This window comes from Carassius auratus, chromosome 18, assembly GCF_003368295.1.
Source record: "Carassius auratus strain Wakin chromosome 18, ASM336829v1, whole genome shotgun sequence".
In the NCBI taxonomy this organism is placed as follows: Eukaryota; Metazoa; Chordata; class Actinopteri; order Cypriniformes; family Cyprinidae; genus Carassius; species Carassius auratus.
This window is the reverse complement of record NC_039260.1, coordinates 21,267,015-21,286,645: the sequence shown is the minus strand read 5'-3', so window position 1 is coordinate 21,286,645 and position 19,631 is coordinate 21,267,015. Positions and strand designations below refer to the sequence as shown.

The window sequence follows — 19,631 nt, the reverse complement described above, 5'->3', positions numbered from 1 at the left end:
TTTGTCCGTCATTAAAACAAATTCGGACCACGTTCGATTTTTTTCTGTGTTTTCACATCAGTAACAAGCATTTTGACAGGAAAGGATGACAAAAACAAGAGAGAAAAAACACATACAAAATTTTAGACTCTGTGTGCAACTAACTTTACTCAGTTATATTTGCAAAGCAAAAATAAAATAAAAAATTAGATCACCAGTGTGCAAAGTACATATTTTACAGGCCATTGTGACTTACATTTTTACTGTTTTGTCCATTTTAATGAGGAGAGAAATTCTAATTTTTGGTGTTAAAAAATTTAAGTAAAACATTTGGTGTTAAAAACACAAATACGATCATTTGTCATTATGTGTAGTCACCTTTAGTAATCATAACTTTGAGATAAAAAGTAATACAAATTATTTTTAGACATTGCTGAAGATTAATATAACTCGTGTAAACACAGTAAAAGTGTCAAAAACAACTATGTTTAACATTCAGATGGTTTCAAGGCAAATGTTTCAGTTTAACATCTGGTGTGTTGAGTCCTGAAGCTTTACAACATACATAAAAAAAACAAAGAGAGAAACAGGTTTATATTAATTTAATATTAATATTAATATTAATAATTTATATTTTTTTAGTTGTGAATAAATTTCAAGCAATTTAGCATGCTTTCTGATATACGAAAGCCTGGTAATTTACATGAGTATGTGATTTATTCTTGAACATTTTCTCTTTTTGTTTATCTTGTATTGAATAGCATGAGGGAAATACAGTGAGCAGCAGGTATATTTTCAATCATACAGATTCAATTTTATTTTGTATGTGGTATGCTGTTTGCCGCATCTTCATGCAGTTATGTGATAATATTTGTTAACATTTGCATCTGTGTGTATGCCTGTTAAATGAATGTTTTGATGAGTATCACACATTTTCCATCACTGTATCATGGAGGGCAGTAACACATCGGACCAGTGAGTAGCTTATAGCAGATATTAGGTCATGCACAAACATGCAGAGCTTTGCTGCAGACCAGCATGGAGAGTTTTCACATGCTACACACGGAAAAGACTTTATTGCACTGAGCTGTATTTCCATATTAACAGCTCAAGGCAAAAGACCCTCATGCTGAACAGACAAAAACTAAAGCATTGTAATATGCAGACTGGCTTCCCTAGATATTATATATATCTATATATATATATATATATATATATTCTTCTACAAGAACAGTACTGGATTGGAATTTTTCTTTAGCATCGGCTACTGCTTTACTGAGACCCACTGGACAAACCTGTTTATTTTTACTGTGTCCTGCTGCCATCTAGAGTTGTTTTATTGCGAAGCAGCTTATTTGCATGCAATCACATCCTCACCTATGCCCAGAGCAACTGATGGACTTTACTGTATCTCCTCTTCCTCCAGATCTGGAATGATAGGCTGGATTGTGCAGGGACTGGGAAAAGTGGTTCCACAGCCAGATGAGAAATACAAGGGTCACACAGAGCCGGAGGAGGTCACTGAGGTATAAACACACTGCACACAATCACCAATCCCATAAAACACTGAAGCTTTGTGCAGTCCGATTGCTTATTTGGTTATTTACCAAATCCATTTGGTCCATTTTTATAATATTTCCTCCTACGTGTTTACCAGATTTGCTGCAGTTTACTACATAAGCTTATTAGGAAGGCATTTTTTTTTTAGTATACAATTTTTGAAACTATATATATATATACTATGTCTACAAAATTGATTTAAAAAAAAATTCAGCAAAGAAGCAAAACTATTTCTTTACTGTTTTTACTGAGAAAGTTTCTATTTGTTATCTGATAAAAACTGCGGAAGAATTACTCTACAAAAGGACACCGGCACACAACAGAGATAGCTGTCTGTTCTTTAGCAAAGTGCTCTCTGTCTCTTGTCTGTCTTATTTGGTGTTGTATTGTCTAACAGTCACAAGCATATATTATAAGCATGGCGAGCACAAGCAGTTACAAGAGGTGTGCACATCCCTGCCCATGTTGTATCATGGGTGGGGACACACATCGTATGTGTGTACACTGTTTGGGAGCGAAGCACGCACGGGCAGCTCTCGAAGGGGCTGCTTGCGAGGATTGTGAGAGATCCATGTGCTGCGCTTTTCAATGAGGATGGCCAGGCTCGCAAAGCCCCATGGTGCGGGACCCGCATCCTCTGATGCGGCATGGCAGGGCCGTAGCTGGGGTTTGCGGGGCCCTGGTGAAGGTTGTACCAGTGGGCCCTGTTTGAAATTGTTTAATTTATTTTTAATTCTATTTATTTATTTGTGCTAATTGCACAATGTTTAAGTTGTCTCATGTTTGTAGGTTTCCAGGTACAGAAAAATAATTAAATATAAAATAGCACTGCATTGTCTTCACTGTAAAAATAAAATTAACAGTCAAACCAAAATGTATTCAGACACCTTCAACATTTCTTACATTATCACAGTTTATTTGCTCTAGTTTATAAAATGGCAATACAATATGACAAGATCTCAGAGTTAAACTGTGTCAGAACAAATTAATCTTGAAAATGTCAGATAACTTTGATAGAAAGGTGTGTAATGGATTACAATCAACCCAAACTTCAGACAGTTGTTAGTATGACAATATTTACTCAACTATCTTTTACTGTCTATGTGGTGAACTTGCATGTTAGTAAAGGCAGGCGCATGAAAAAAAAAAACAGGACACACCTTCTCTTTTTTAATTGATGATGGCGGTGCCTCAGAGTCTCTTTCTCCATTTTTCAAACTGGAAAGCGTGCATCTAAAAGTTCCTTCCCAGTGTGTCTGGTATGCACGTGCGCTGCTGTGCGACTGCGATGACAACAACGACCAAGTTGACACCAACCTAGTCAGCAGTTCAACTGAGGGGTGGGTGTGGCAACAGTAGCGTGCTGAACGGTCAAGTAATGTTCGTTTGGCTGCCTGGGGCTCGAGGATATAAATGAGCGACCAACTTTTTTGAGCAAGCATTGATTATGCGTGACACACTCTCAATTTGCGGGACGCATGAATTGGGCTTCAAACACTGTGCGCGCACAGTCACCCTATACATTCATGCAATGCTTTACATTATCTTTAGGACTGGGTCATATTATGTACAGTATCAGATATATATCGATATATAGTACAAAATATATTTTTTTACTAAATAACTTTATTTCGATATATTTAATAATTATTTAATAAACAAACATATCAATACAGTGGTTTTATGCATAATCATATTATTGTAATATTGGGAAATATCTACTATTTTAATATAATATCATATTAAATGTTTTTGAGCAGTAAATCATCATATTAGAATGATTTCTAAAGGATCATGTGACACTGAAGACTGGAGTAATGGTGCTGGAAATTCAGCTTTGACTCACGGGGATCAATTATATTTTAAAATATATTCAAATAGGAAACAGTTATTTTAACATAATAAACTTTAGCAAAATTAATGTATTTTTGATCAAATAAATGCAACTTTTTAAGCCTGGGAGACCTCTTTCAACGGCATTAAAAATGACATAAAAATTTGAAGACGCAGTTTAGCCCATGTTGAGAATATGTCTTTAAATCAAAGCAAACCTCTTTTAAAGACAAACCATTACAAATATAGAAGTGACCCACTTTGGAGCACTTTGTGTTATTTTGGGCATGATGTCAGATATGCTTCATTTAGGCTTCATCCTGCTTCACCATGTCACTATAAACCATTCTGCCTGAGAACCAGAACAGCTGATGCCAGAAAAACTTTTAGGCCAAAGCACTTAAGTAGAACACAGACAGAAAGTCATGGAATTAAACTGAAACTGCACTTTTTATGAAGTTTTCGCCACCAACTTGACACCCCCTGTTAACAGTGGTGAGGTGAAAAGGGTAACAGAACCTGATTTTACCAAGTGAGACATGTTCCTGAGACAACATCTTTGTTGTCCCTGGAACAACATTGGGATTAACCAATCAGATTTGAAGAACAGGTTTATAGATTTTGTGAAGTTTATGATTAAAATCACTGTTTGTTGCTTGTACATCAGTGTCATTCATCTATCATTTCCTCTGATTTTAGGGATTACTCATGGTTAAGGTTAGGTTTAGGTGTAGGGATATGGTCAAGAATACATTTTTGAAGTAAAATGTTGTTTCAGGGTCAACAAAATATGTTGACCTAGGAACACGTAACTCAGCAAAATCAGGACGTGCGAAAAGGTATGTTAGACTGGCCTACATTAGTTTGTGATTATTAAGCAGATTTGTTCCTACATTATACCTTATGCTACTCGTATTCTACTATAACTAATATAGCTACTATAACTATCTAAGACATGCCATAAGAAGTATTTACGAGTAGACTTTTGTTATGCTACCCTACAGCTAGTCTGTGAAAACAGCTGGGCTACTGAAAAATTAAATTAGTAGCACTGCTACTTTTAGTACCAGAGGATGTATTACCAATCTCTTCATTCTTTACGAGCAATCATACTTTAGGTGAAAGGAACACAAAAGTTGCAGTGCTTTCAATATAGTTTGTTGCATTTGCTGGTAGTCCTCAGGAGAAAAAAAAAAAGAGAATTTGCTGAACATTTACTCACCCTCAGGCCATTCTAGATGTAGATGAATTTGTTTCTTCACCTGAGAAATTTAGCATTACATCTTTTGCTCACCCATGGATCCTCTGAAGTGAATGGGTGCCATCAGAATTAGTCCAAACTAGGGTTGCAAGGGGGTGGAAAATTTCAGGTAAATTTCATAAAATCCTTGGAATATAAAAAATAAAAATAATAATAATATTTTTTTTTAAAGAAATTTACTGAAAATGTCCCACCTTTTTGCAACCCTAGTCCAAACAGCTGATAAAAGCAATAAATACACAAGAAATTCACACCACTCCAGCCCATCAATGAATGTCTAGTGAAATTATGTGTCAATCCATCATTAAGGCATTTTAACTTTAAACAGAAGTTTCTGGCCAAAATACAATAGTATTCCTCCAGTGAAAAGTCCATCTCCTGTTGTCTCTCACATCAAAACACACCAACATATTAGTTTGGAGCCGTTTTGAACTGTTGTGAAAAGACAGTCTACTGAAACCAAGAACTGTTGTGTGCAGATTTCTCTTCTGATTCAGATGAGATGACTTTTTTCTCTCGAGAAAGTAATATTATTTAGAGGACTCGTATTTTAGTTGGGAGCAAAACTTTAAGGTTCAAAAAGTTTCATTGTGCACAATGGAGATGATGTAATATGAGTGTGTTTGTAATATACTATTTTGCTGTGTTTTAATTCCATAAATGTGAATATTGCCGTTGCCAATTTTACTGAGGTGATTATGAAAACAAAGAAACATTTAGAGGTGAGACCAGATACCACCACTAGACGGCAGTATAACACAAAGTGGATACCGCTTAAAGGGACAGGTCACCCAAAAATGAAACTGGTTGGATGGATTGCAGAGTGATCTGGACGAGTGTATACCTGCTGTACTCTCTGCTCTGTAATGCCTGTATTTTCTATTGGGGTTCTGACTATGGAGGACTGGGTTCTACCAAATGGGTCTATATTGGAAAAGGAAACATGCGAGCTCATCAATTTCAGTCTATTTCTCAGTGGTACAGTACATTGTGCACAATGGAAATGATGTAATATGAGTCTGTGTTTGTGGCATAAAGTTATATTTGCTGCTACTATTTTGTTGTGTTTTAATTCCATAAATGTATATATTGCCATTGCCAATTTTACTGAGGTGATTATGAAAACAATGACAAGGCATGATTGATTGATGTCTCATGACTATGCTGATGATTTATTGTTTTTGTTTTTTTATCAAACTGTGTTGCCTCAGTTTGGTCAGTAATTTCCATTAACAAAGTAGGGACTTCCATTCAAGAATGAAACAAACTGAGAATTGAGTTCATAAACTAATATACACATACCCCTCTGTCTCAAACTGCTCAGTAAGACGTAGACACCACCACTCCCTTATATATATAGCAGGAACGTCAAGCTAACATAAGCAGGATTAGTATCCAGATCTTACTGTTAGAACTCAATGACCAGCAAATAAAGTACAACAACTATATAGCAACTTTTTAATGAAGAAAATAGAAAAGCTCACCTGAGGGAAATTGAATGCAATGAAGAGGGCATAGTGTCAATGTTATATGCAATAGGAACGTGGCAATCGTCTCGTTTCTTAGCTGTGGACCTAAAGATGTCACTGTGCTGATCATCTCCAAAACCAGGCTTTGATTACTATACAGGAAGACTAGAAGGAGGATCTCTCTTAAGAGTTGCTTCTGTACGTATAGGGATGCATATAAAAGTGTTATGACAATCTATTTCACATATGCATTATCTTTTCCTTATGATATTGGGGTAAAATTACCCTCCATAAAACCTAAATCATGTAAAATCTTACACATAACAGATAATGATCTGAAAATTAAGCAGACTACCACTTGCCATTCATATTTGAAATGAAGAAACTCTCTAAAATGTCTCAAATAAACCTTATTCAGATGAGTCATCGCTGAAACGCATTCGCTGACTGAAATCCGGACACTTGAGAATTCTCTCATCGTAAACAGCAAAACGCAGATGTACGTACAGTGTAAATAAGAGATTAATTTCTCAGTGTAGACAGCTTCAGTGATTTCAAGGAAAGGTTTGTTTGCTTGTTTTGTTTTTTAGAGAGTCCCTAAACCCGTGATCGTAGATCAAAGTTAGTGGTAATGTCACTTTCTGTAGGCTATGTATTTTATTCACCATTTGGATAACCGTGGAAAGGAAACATAATGTTTGAATTAAATTGTAATCACGTTAAATACAAATGAAGTCCCATTAAATACATTTTATCAGTCTACTGTGCATAGCACCCATGTCTGGTTCTTGCCGAAAAAGGCATGATGTTTGTATTTAATAGTTTTGGGTGTGTTTAGTCTTACCCTGGAGTTGGTTCACCTTCTGCCCCGGAGGTCTTCCCATGTTCCTGTCCTGCACCCGCCTCCAGGGCACCCCCCGGTGGTACCTCTGGGAGGGGGGAGTAACATCACGTGTATGTTCCTGTTTGTCCTTATTTGGTCCTTCCAGTTCCTCTCCCCATTTAGTTCTATTAGTTCCAGTTGTTCCTTATTATTAGTTATCTTCCTCACTTGTTTGCCCCTAGTTATCTACCCTATTTAGTCCTAACCCGTTCTTTTTTCCCTTCTCTGGAATTGTTGATGTTAACCTTTGCTACGTGTGTCTTCCTGTTTCCCTGGATGTCATTAAAGTCTTTATGTTTGAATTGGACTCTGTTTTTTTCCTCGTTCCTCACTCCATGCCCCTCACAGTAGCAGATCGTGACACTCGCTGTCCCATCAAAGTAAAATGCTAAAACGCCCAAAAAAATAAAATGTTGTGATTCAATTATGATTTCATTAGATTCAGGAGCCTATGACCAATATATTAATTTACACAACCAGCTACACAACTCACAAAGACAACCAAAATATAACATGAACATTTAATTATCTCTCTGTAATCTCCAAATTTAAATTGGGACATCTACAACAACAAAAATTTCTTAAGCTTATAAATAATATTGAGGGGGGGAAAAGCATAAATATAAAATATATATGTAGATTTTTTTATGTGTGTGTGTGTGTGTGTTGCATTGATACATAATACCGTTAGTCATTTAATGAATGCATCAATCCATATAAAAAAATAAGATATTTTGTAACATCCTAAAAATTTGTTACAGACAAATGTATTAGTTTTTCTCTAATTATATTTATGGTGTGGTTCAAAACTTACATTGTGATTTATTAAATCAATAAAAATCCATTCAAAGGAAAAGGGTTATTTAAGTGTGATTACATGATTTAATCAACATGAATCGTAATTTAATTTAACATGGATAAGTCAAATAATATGTTTAGGTAACTGGTAACCCAGTTTAATGGAAATGGTTCTAAATCCCAACATAATTATACATCAAACACTATATCAAGTCTACTAATAAATAATACTTCATTTTACAATTTTTGGTGGGAATTACAAAAATCCTTTTCGAGTACTTGTCCATGTTCATTTAAGTAATCACAAATATTATGACTGAGTAAAATGTACAATCTGTGTTCTTCCATTGATTCAGTGTAAAAAAAAAAGTTATCTGTAATTTTTCATCCAAATCTAATATCTTGCTTGCTTGCGTCTGAAACAGCTTTCCTGACATGGTACAGTGCTATTATTATTTTTGAATACCTCCTGTCTAAATATCTCTCATATCGAGAGATATCACTTTTCACCATCCAATTACTTCCTGGTTCATCTGTTTAAAATGTCACATGATGATAATGTGATGGGTTGTGAAAGCCGTTGAGAAGTCTTTGTCTCTTGTTCATTCCAGGGCTTTGACAAACAGATGATATTTGACATGCTCTAGAGACTGAAATCTGTGGTGTACCTTCATGGAGACTTTGTATAAAAATAAATAAAGAAAGAAAGAAAGAAAGAAAGAAAGAAAGAAAGAAAGAAAGAAAGAAAGAAAGAAAGAATTAAAAAAGTGTGCAATATGTCATTCACTATTTTTGTGATTTACTGCACATGCTTTGCTACTGCATTGCAACAATATATTCAAACCTCCAGTAGATAATCTCAGTATATGTTCAATATATTTGACGGTTGTCTCAGTAAAGGTCACATCAAACAGCCACCATGAAAGAGCCTTTTATCTGTTAGCATTTTGAACTGACTCTAGTCTGGGTGATCAGGGTGAGATCGGCCGAGAGATGTACATCATCAAAGCTGGAGAGGTGCAGGTGTCTGGAGGGCCTGATGGGACGACGCTTTTTGTGACTCTGAGAGCTGGCTCTGTGTTTGGGGAAATCAGGTGAGTGATCATTTTTGAAGATGCAACTTTCATATCTCATGTACTAATCAGGTCAGCTTAAAATATATTATGAGGGCTGAAAAAAATTGCATGTGATCTAATAGGAAATGTACTACCTATACTATTATTTTTTGTATTATGCAACAGCATTACCTACTACATTTGCCAAAATATACTATATCCCACAATGCAATGTACTCAACTTGACCTAAAAAAGTTATGTTGTTCCTGTATAATCGTATAAATGTGTAAGATTTTGATAACCTCTTCATCCTAGATAAGAAGGTCCTGTTAGTGCATTACCCCGACTCCCAGAAACTGCTGCGCAAGAAGGCCAAGTGAGCGGGATCAGAGCTCGAACCTCAACCGAGAGCCCCAGCAATCCTTACACACACACACACACTTCATCCAGCGCAGTGGTTTAAGCCATTTACAGCTCTGTATCACACTCACAGATCTCTATACTGTAGATTAGCCATGTTTGCCAAACATGCTTCTCTCTAGATCCTTCTTTCACCATACCTTCTCTTTAATGCACGGAGGAACTTGGCAGATTAGTGTTTTGTATTTTAAATCGAGATACTGAAGAAGGCGAATGTAATTAGAGGGCACATGATGCACTGACCCGTGAGACCAGTTTACTGTGTGTGTGTGTGTGTGTGTGTGTGTGTGTGTGGTGAATGATGTTATGTAAGTGCTTGAGATCCTGTCGTCTGATGTCATCTCAAATCCTACTTAGGTCTGCTTAGGTCTGCTTCCTGTGAGTCTCAGCGATGCACATGCTAGCTTACAACTCAGCTTTCTGTCATACTAATGAGTTTGTCTTCTTCCACAGGAAAATGTTGACCAAAGATAAGAGGCATGCAGATGAGAAGGGCCAGGCTACAGAGACGGGAGAGGTCATCCCGCAGCGGCCGGAGACACCCAAATTATACAAGGCTGCACTGGAGGTTGGCACAGGAGAGACTTTTGCCAAGCTGAAGGAGACATATAAGGGAGCAACTCTAGAGGTATTTATATCCCCTGTTACAGTATGATGCTTTAGGCCAAAAACTTTTGCTTTGTATTGCATTGTTATAAATAAATTAGATTTATAAATGGCATTGGTCCTAATGTGTCTTGAAACCAAACAGCATTTACAGTGAACTTGAAGTGATGCATCTAACCATAATTTACATACATGGATTTGGCATATATGGCATTTGATAGATTTTCAGTTAATACCTTAAATGTCAACTTAAGACTTGAATATATGATGATAACCTTTGCTGCTTTAACCGTGGTTACAGCATGTTCTTCAAACATTTGCTTCACCTTGACAGTAATTGGCTTGAAAAGAGAAAACTGACCGTAGAAGCAAGGTGACTAATTTAGTTCAGTAGTCAAAGTATCATACATATGATAAACACCATATCCTCATCTTGCGTGTTATTATATGTGAATTAGAAATGGGGACAATACATTTTTGTAAGATTTTGTTTTTGGTTTCACATTTTACTGTTATAATCCATCATTATTATGATGTTTGCAGGTCAAACTGATCCTGAATGGTTTGAAAACAGTGTGAATAATAGCAAAACAGTATTATTTTACGACAAAGACGTGGCTTTACAAATAAACAAAATACATAATAATAATAAAACATTTTTTTTAACAATTATTTTAAACCTTTCTTAAATTATATTAAATTTTTTCACTTTCATAAACTGTGAATATACTGTACTGTATACAGTCATTTTAAACTTTTATGTTTGTGCTTTTGAAAATGGATCTTTGCTTATCACTAATTAGACATTTTAGGCTCATTTTGAGCACAAATTATGTGCTTTCTCCGAATGTACTGGAGTTGTTACGTGTGCTGTTTAGTTTAGAAGTGTGTGGGAATTACTGTGTTGTGACACCAGAACCATCAGGAACTTTTAAAATTGTGTGTAAAACAATCCCACACCCTGGTCAGGCCATGTTATATAGCACCTACAAACAGTTTTACTTTCTTTTAAAGCTGCAGTAGGTAACTTTTGTAAAAATATATTTTTTACATATTTGTTAAACCTGTCATTATGTCCTGAGAGTAGAGTATGAGACAGATAATCTGTGAAAAAATCAAGCTCCTCTGGCTCCTCCCAGTGGTCCTATTGACATTTGCAGAAATACATCACTCCAGTTAAGAAACAACCAATCAGAGCCGGTGTCCGTAACTTTGTTTGTGTTCAAAATGAAGAAAAATGTATATAATAAGCAAGTACACCATGAATCCGTTTTCCCAACCCTTGTTTTTGGCTTGTCCTGAATGACTAGGGTGCACCTATAATAAGTGTTTATATTCGGACTATTTTAGATTGTTTCGGAGGCACCGCGACGGAGAAACCCAGTACAGTCGTGATTCTTCATAGACATAAACAGAGAGAAGTAGTTCTGGCTACGATGTTCTTCCGCAAGACGCAAGCAGTTCTGTTTATTAACCGCTAGAGCATCAAAAGTTACCTACCGCAGCTTTAACATTAAAAGTTAGTATGTGACTATACTTGAAACCGATAAAGGAGTCACTTTTGATAATTGATGATAACAGTGCTCTATTCTTCTACAGGTAAAGTTCTTAATGTCTAAAATAGTGCAATGTGTTGACATTTGTCCAGTCAGGCCCCTTACTTCTTTAATCTGTTCTCTCTCTCCCTTAGCCATACACTCCTGTCTCTGGCAGGACCTCCACAGCTCCAGTGCCTCCTCCCTCCCCAATGCACCGCCGTTCACCCATTCCCCGGCCTCGTGTCCCGGATGAAGATGACACAGTATCAGAGACCACCGACAGCACCATGATCATCCGCATGACTCCCCGTGTTGAGGGAGAGGAGATCCTCACCGTGGAAGTCAGTCCAGGAGAGTGATTGGAGGAAGAAGAGCCGAGCAAATCTGAAGACTAGGGCAAGGACAAAAACCAGAGTAGGGATAGGGTAGATAGCCTGAAGAAAAGCCCAATGCATACAGCCCTCATCAAGCTTTCTATTTTAGCAGGATGGTGAAAGTCCTAAACATGCTTTTGGAGAATTTCTAGGCACCTTTTCATAAAAGACCCATACTGTAAGTTCCCGCAAGAACTCTAGCCTTCCAGTGGTTTTTCTAGTAATCTCATCACAAGACAGCGTTTTTACACAATGCAAGATGATACACGATTACTAAAGGACTTTCATTTGCCCTAGAGGTTCTCAAGAGGTGAAAAGTATTTAATTTTTACAGTGGTACTGCTGTATAAGGGTATGTTTACACTTATAGTTCGATTCTCTTGGCTATTTTGGTCTGGTTGAAAAAGTAAATGATACATTTAGCCCTGGATTGCACTGTTTAGATGTAATTTAGAAGTCTTTGGTCCGTATTGCTTTCATATTTTACAGTCAAACCGCACCAAAGTTTGTTTAAAAGAAGAACATGACCTACGTTTTCATGGGGTCTCAGTCTGCTTGTTTGGTGTGCACCAAGGTTCGAGTGTCAGCATTCACACTTTTTCAAATGAACTGCATGAACAGAGCAATCGCATCCAATTTTCTTTTAACCAAACCAAACTGCCAAATAAAACATGCCCTAAATATATTTTAAAAATGAAGTGAGCTTCTGATAGGTATAACCCACTGTCATATAAACCCCCAAATCTTTCTTCTGGTTATCGTTTCCAATAACCGGGAGTGAGTTCAGTCAACTCGGAGTATGTTCACGCAGAACAAAGATATTCAGATGCTAAAGTTCAGATACAACAAATGCTAAGAAGTAGTACACCATGCTTTTTTGTTTAATGGCTAATTATATTTTTAGTGCATATCACCTCCTATATTGGCTAACCTATGGGAGGTTTTGCAATCATCTTATCCTTAAATTTTTAGCATTGTGAACAAGAATTATTCTGTTTGTTTGATAATACATTAAGAAAAACTGACTTAACTAGAAATAGCCAGTGCTTGCAAAAATAATATGGCTATATGAATTTATTTTGCTTCCACATTTGTTAGATCACACATTGCTTTATGTTATCATATTGCTTTACAAAACAAAAAAAAGATGACTATATATATAACTAGTGCTGTCAAATGATTAATCGTGATTAATCACATCCAAAATAAATGTTTTTGTTTACGTTTACTGTGTATATTTATTATGTATATATAAAAACACACACATGCATGTATATTTTAAGAAAAATATGTTGTTTTATGTTTAAATATATTTATATATGATTTAATTTATATTAATATAAATATATACATGTAAATCCATGTAAATATTTTCTAAATATATGCTGTATGTGTGGATCTTTATATATGCATAATAAATTTACACAGCACACACACATATATCATGTAAACAAAAACTTTTATTTTGGATGTGATTAATCGCGATTAATAATTTGACAGCACTATATATAACTTTGTGTAAAACCTTTCACTCCCGCTGAAAACTCCGTAATAGGGAACATATGCACTGAATGTTCAAAGAATGACTTGCTATGACTACTTAAATTCCATGAAGGTTATCTCGGTTTTTGGAACCGAAAGTGGAGGTTATCAGTTTACTTATCAATAAACTTACCCGGGTATGTGGCATAACCTGTTTTCTGGAATACCCCCTGAGCCACAACATTTCCTGAACACTCCGCCAACTGCCATTGGCCAGATAAACGGCTAGCCCCGCCCCAATCTCACACCATTGGTTGAGGCAGTGTTGCTGATGTTCTGCTAGCATCACAGTGTTTACATCTTTCAATGGAATCAACCTGTTGGCTCACCTATAGTTGTCACTGATTGTTATGCTGGGCTAAGTAAAATATTCGAACATTGAAAAAATATATATACTTCACTTCAACTTCCCTTTAAGGCCTTTTTAGGACTGAAGGGCAATTAGGGTCAGCAGAACTCTCTGTGTAATGGAAAGTAAACTATTTTCCACAGCACACGCTGCTCTAATTCCAAGACTGCCTGCTCTGCATGTTATTCCAACATCCTGTCTGTTACTGCCTTAGCAGTTTCCCTCTGTACACACACTTTTTACACACACACAAGCATGTTACAACAACATTGTACAGTTATTTCTACTCAAACTATACATCTTAAAGGGATAGTTCACCCAAAAATGAAAATTCTGCGATGTTCCAACCCTTTTAACTTTCTGTAGATTTAAATATGACAATTATTTAATATTAAAACATTTTTAATTGTATTTAATTTATTTTTATTTGCATGTTTTTCCTTACAGTGGAAGTCAGCAGTCACCAAATCAGCTTGGATGGATAATAATGGCAGAACATTTATTTTTGCGTGAATTATCCCTGTCTAGTTGCATTAAATACACTTTTACATTGTATGAGTTGTGATGTTACAAAGTAATATTGTGATGCATTACCATGTGAAGGCAATGTTAATGCTTTATTGGATATATAACTGTTACATTTACTTTATAAGGTAAGTCTAGAAAGCTTATTTGTTTCAAACGACTCACGAAAAGACACATGGTGAAAATACCCCGCTGATATTTCCATGTGTTTTGATAAGTACTACGAGTACTAATCAATTGTTGAATGATTTTACAGTGTTTCCAGGTCAGTTCGTGATGAACTCCTAGTGTGAATAGGCACCAAAGGATCTATAAATGGAAAGTTACTGCTTATTTTTCATTTGTATCTGTTGAGACTCATTCATTTGTGTCTCAGACAGCCCTTAGTTTTTTTTCATAAAAGGTTAGAAGAATGGGCAGGAATTAGGTTTATTGCATGTAACAGCTGTGGTATTTTCATATACGGAAATGCAAGCATGATAGCCTGAGCCCTGTGACGAGGCCCACAAACTACTCTTACAGTATACCTTACTTTTTGGTCTCGGGGAGGAGGCCTGCCCATAAAGATTTCATCCCAGGTGCTGTGAATTTAAACTAAGCCCTGGGTGTATGAGGAAAGAAATCATAAAAATGCTCTAAATGACTAAATGGTCTAAATGCTCCTAGAAATCACTTGTCCAGATAAGACACAGACTCAGACATACACACTGACAGGAAGAGCACAGGAAGAATGAGCAGTTTTTCATTGTTCCTTTCTTGCTTCAGAAAACCAGAGGCAGGAAATCGGTAAAGGCGGGAATCTGAGAGATTTTACTAAACTGACTGCAAACACACTTTACATTAAGGGGCTGTTGAAGGAGTAGTTCAGCTTAAAAAGAAAACTCTTGTCTCCTCACACTCTTCAGTTGAAGTTAATAGTGTTTCATTGTATTGTCTGCAGAAAGAGTCGAACAGTTTTGAAACAACTTGAGGGTCAGTAAATGACGGCAGAATTTTCTTTGTCAGGCAAATGATTTCTTTAAAATGTTTCCATTTGTATGTAAACTAGTGAATTCAATGATCAGCAAAGCACATGTTATATAAGCTGTTCATCTCGCAGCTTAAACTAATTTTGGCCATAAATCAGGTATGATGATTATGATTAATTGAGGTTTTCACTCATGGATTATTAGTGATATGATGAGTCAATCTTATATAAGATTACTGTCTGAAAACATCTACTTATCCCGAAAATTTGATTATTCAAATGTTTCTATAATTATTGAGTGTATTATGGGATTAATCTTTCATTGTTAATGATTTTTAATGTAGTACAGTTTAGTTTAAACCCCTGGGAACATTTTTTAAAGTGGAGTAGAAGGCACTTGTGAAAATGAAGATCATAGCTATTACAATACACTAAATAATTAGTATACATGTTTATTGATACTGTTCTACAATAAGATCCAAAAGTCAGAGAACCAGCAATATAGATGGATGGATGGATGGATGGATGGATGGATGGATGGATGGATGGATGGATAGATAGATAGATAGATAGATAGATAGATAGATAGATAGATAGATAGATAGATAGATAGTTCAAATTCTTTCATTGCAAATTATGACCAAGTGTAAATAATTCTAAGTGTTAAGGATGGGCTTCTTTTCCATTCATCAGTCCAACATTTGCTTATTGGATTAGTGACCTGGAAGTGCAGAATCTTAAATATGTATTTTAAATCATAACCTTACTCTACTAGTTTTGAAATCACTAAAAACTCTTTATTTTTAGGTTTAAATTAGAGTAGACTCTGAAAGTCAGGATTGTTTTTTTTTTTTACAGTGTCAGGTGTTTACCCCATGCATTGTGCATTTACAGGAATCTTAGCAGCGTGGGTGTAAAAGCACAAGTTGTCTTCTATTGAAACAAACGGTGTCCACCAACATTCCTCTTTAAAATTTATCCGAATACATGTTGTGTAAAACATAACATCTTTTTTATTTCTAGCTTCTAAATTAAAGACATTTATCCTAACCAGAAATTAAAGTTCTTGTAGTGTGTATTATTACACGTCTTCTTACCATCAGGAGGGCTGACTGAGAGTTTGATTTAATAAGGGCTGAACAGTGGCCTGGAGTCTCTAACAGGATGGGAACGCTTTCATTTGTCCTTCGCTTGAACAGGAGGAGCGTTTGCGTCACTGCAGTCAGCTGTGCGAGCGCGCGCGTCTCGTGCTGCATGTTTCACTCGCGCGTGTTTATCTTCACCAGAGACTACAACACTTTAAACTCATCCAACTGTGAGATAAAACACCGCTTTCGACCGGCGCATAAAAGAAGAGTGGAATAAAACTAGAAGGAAACGGGTTAAAAAGGAAACAGGGCGGAGGAAGGAGTTTGGCGTGCTGGCCTGAGACGTAAGCACATTCTTTCACTTATAAATCGCACATGTTTTATACTTTATTAATCAGCGAAACCATGACGACTTTATAAAGTTCAAAGACCAAAACACGTGCAACTGTCACAGTTATAGCCAATTCTTTTTTACTTTTAATTTTATTTTACAGTAATGCAAACTCGTTTAATAAAGTCAATATATGTTGTAGAACATCCTGAATCATAAATTAAACATCCTGTTTCTCTGGTTAAAATTAAAATATTGTTCTTGCGTTTTCTCGAATGAGAGGCGGTGAATGACTTGAATGAAGTCAGCTGTATTTTCTCTCATTTAAATTGTTATGATAATTCCGCTATAAATGGTTAAAACTTAAAACATAAGCTGAACTATGTTTTCATCGAGTGAATGTTTAAGTGGTAATTCTCGGTTTCCACAGCAGTATTTTGGGTGTATCAGAGTCCGGGTGTGCCCTGTGCAGATCCAGCGGATGTTCAGTGAACTAGTCATCATGTCCCTGGCTTGTAAAAAATAAAAAAGGCAGTGGGACGCTTTGAGTGCTTCACTTCTTTGGTTAGATAGTGGCTGAAGTTGTTGATTAAACGTTATCATGTGATTACTGATCTGATGAATCTTTGACAGGAGGACACTGTGTTTGTAAAACCGGTCCAGCTGTTTATGCCTGGGGGAAGTTCACCAACCCAAAAAAGTTAATTTGGATTTCATTTACTCCTATCATGTTGTTAAACCTCAGACGTTTTGTTTTTCTTAAGATTCTTTTGAAGCCATTCGATGGATTTTGGACCGAAATGGAAGTTATTCCCTCATTATTTTGATCTCACTGTAACTATGAATGTTCATGAGAAGGTTCAGTGTGCATTTCATGAATGAAGATTCACTTAAATCAGATCAATGAATTGGGTGATTTAATTAAAAGACAAAAAAGTCTAAATGCTTTAATCAATCTTTTTTGTTGTTGTTGTTTTTACCACCTACTCCAGTTTACAGGTCAAAAGATTTACATTTATTTTTAATCTTATGTGGCTTCAGAAGAATTGGAAAAATAGCAGGTGTGATTTGTGATTTTTTTTTTTTTTAAGAATAAACTGAATGCAGGATTGACTCTCTAAATTCTCCTCTACACTGCTTGTGACCAATAAAATAAAATAATAATAATTGCACCTTGCACCATGACCATTTCTGAAGAATGCTTCATATTCAGTCATCTTCTAAACAGAGGTGCCTAAACTTTTGAATACAAATGGACAAAACTTGATCGAGGGGCCTAAAGATAAACACATTATGTTGCATTATGTCCAACCATATTATATTAAAATGTATGAGATTTCGATTTTTTTTCTAATAGTTATAAATATAAATTACTGTTTGTATATAAACATTTTATTACTGTTTTTTTTTTTTTCAATGCAAATTTGCATTTCCGTGCAAAAATAAAAATAGTGCCCCTTTTTCTTTTTTTTCATGGGCCAACTTTGGTCTGCATACCCTGGTCTCTGCTCTACGAAGAGACTTTTTATAATAACCAATATACATGAGACTATACATGCTAGAATTGCTCAACTTCCATTAAAGTGCATTGTAGACAGCACTCTTCATAAACATATTTTTTCTTTGTTTGATGGGGTGTGAAACTGACATAGGTAGACATGTTGGGCTGCCTTGTCCAGTTTGTATTCTATGATTCCCGAATATGCCCTTAAGTACATTCCTCAGCGCAGAGTCAGTGTGAACAGACTGTGGCACTGACACTTTTCATCCTAGAGCTGTGTGTGTTTGTTGAGGTAGAAACAAACTGTCACTTGTTTGCTGTCAGACTTGATGTCTGTCATGTCTTCAGGCAAATGAAACTGATCGAGGTTATTCCAGTACTGCAGTTGTGTAGAGTGGAACATACAACAAAACCATTATGTGAGAGAATCTTTTGACTTGTATTGGTTCTTCTCAATCTGAAAGATTCATTAGTCTGTATCAAAATGATTTATCAAATGTGTCCACAAAGGGTGTAGGGTTCACACATTTCTACTGAAAAAGAAAATGGTTACAGGTGTTTCAGTTCAGTCTGCTTGTTTTTTTCTTTCTCTTGCTGTACTGAACTATGAACTCAAATTGACTCACAGTACATAATGAACGCTCATTTTTGAGGACCGTTACACTCCTAGAGATCATTCTAAATTCATTAAAATGTTTGAGATTGGCATGATAGTTTTTTTTGGAGTTCTTGTGGTGTCAATTTTTTTTAATGCACAAGTATTCTATGCAGCGTCCCATGTATATGAGCTCATACAGTAAATTGTGTGTATAACAAGACAAATTACAAAAATAAGTTACTTTTAGATTAAGTATACTCATACTTTAAGAAACTGCTGTCATTGCTCGACATTAACTAACAATCATTATTGCATGACTCTGACTATTAAAATGACGTTTTTAAGAAGATAATGAGCGACACTACTCACAGTATCACCTTCATTTTGTGTGGTGGTATAATTAAGGAATATCCTGTGTTGTGTATAACCATAATTTTCTTTTTCCTAATTATACGTTAGTTAAACTGCATAGCTGAATTCCCTGAGACACCGTCACACCCTCTGTATACTGGCAACACAAGGAAGACTTCATGTTACATAACTGCACTGAATCAGAGACTGTCCTCTAGTCAAGAAACACCTCAGACCAACAGATGGAGCTGTGCTCCACAATCCCTCTGTGTTTATGGGCTGGTATCTTCAGTGTGCCAAAGAAAGGTTTCTGAGAGTGTTTGTGAGAAAGTGCGAAAATAAGATGAATTAGTTCAACAAATCTTCTTATAGGCCACGCATTTGAGTTGTAACATTTTCTGGTTAAGAGGCTTTGATGTCTTTTTTTTTTTTTTTGTATCCTCCAGCCTGAAGTAAACTTTACTGGGTGCTTCTGCAGCACAATGTGTGCAACAGATGTCAGACACCCAGAACGTGGCCATCTCACCACATGCTTGTACATATTCTCCTGTACGCCTCGAAGGAGACTCTGACTCACTCATGAGGTCACTGCTCATTGCCAG

The 19,631-nt window shown here is 36.0% G+C and overlaps 1 protein-coding gene across 2 annotated transcripts in view; it reads left to right on the top strand.

The window, feature by feature from the left end:
• The first annotated feature begins 16,351 nt into the window (after nucleotides 1-16,351).
• Nucleotides 16,352-19,631, top strand: part of kifc3 (kinesin family member C3) — a 42,747-nt gene continuing 39,467 nt past the window's right edge. For both annotated transcript variants that reach the window (XM_026288009.1, XM_026288005.1), the window contains exon 1: nucleotides 16,352-16,592. The gene's annotated coding sequence lies outside the window, so the exon portion shown is untranslated. The remainder of the gene's footprint in view (nucleotides 16,593-19,631) is intronic.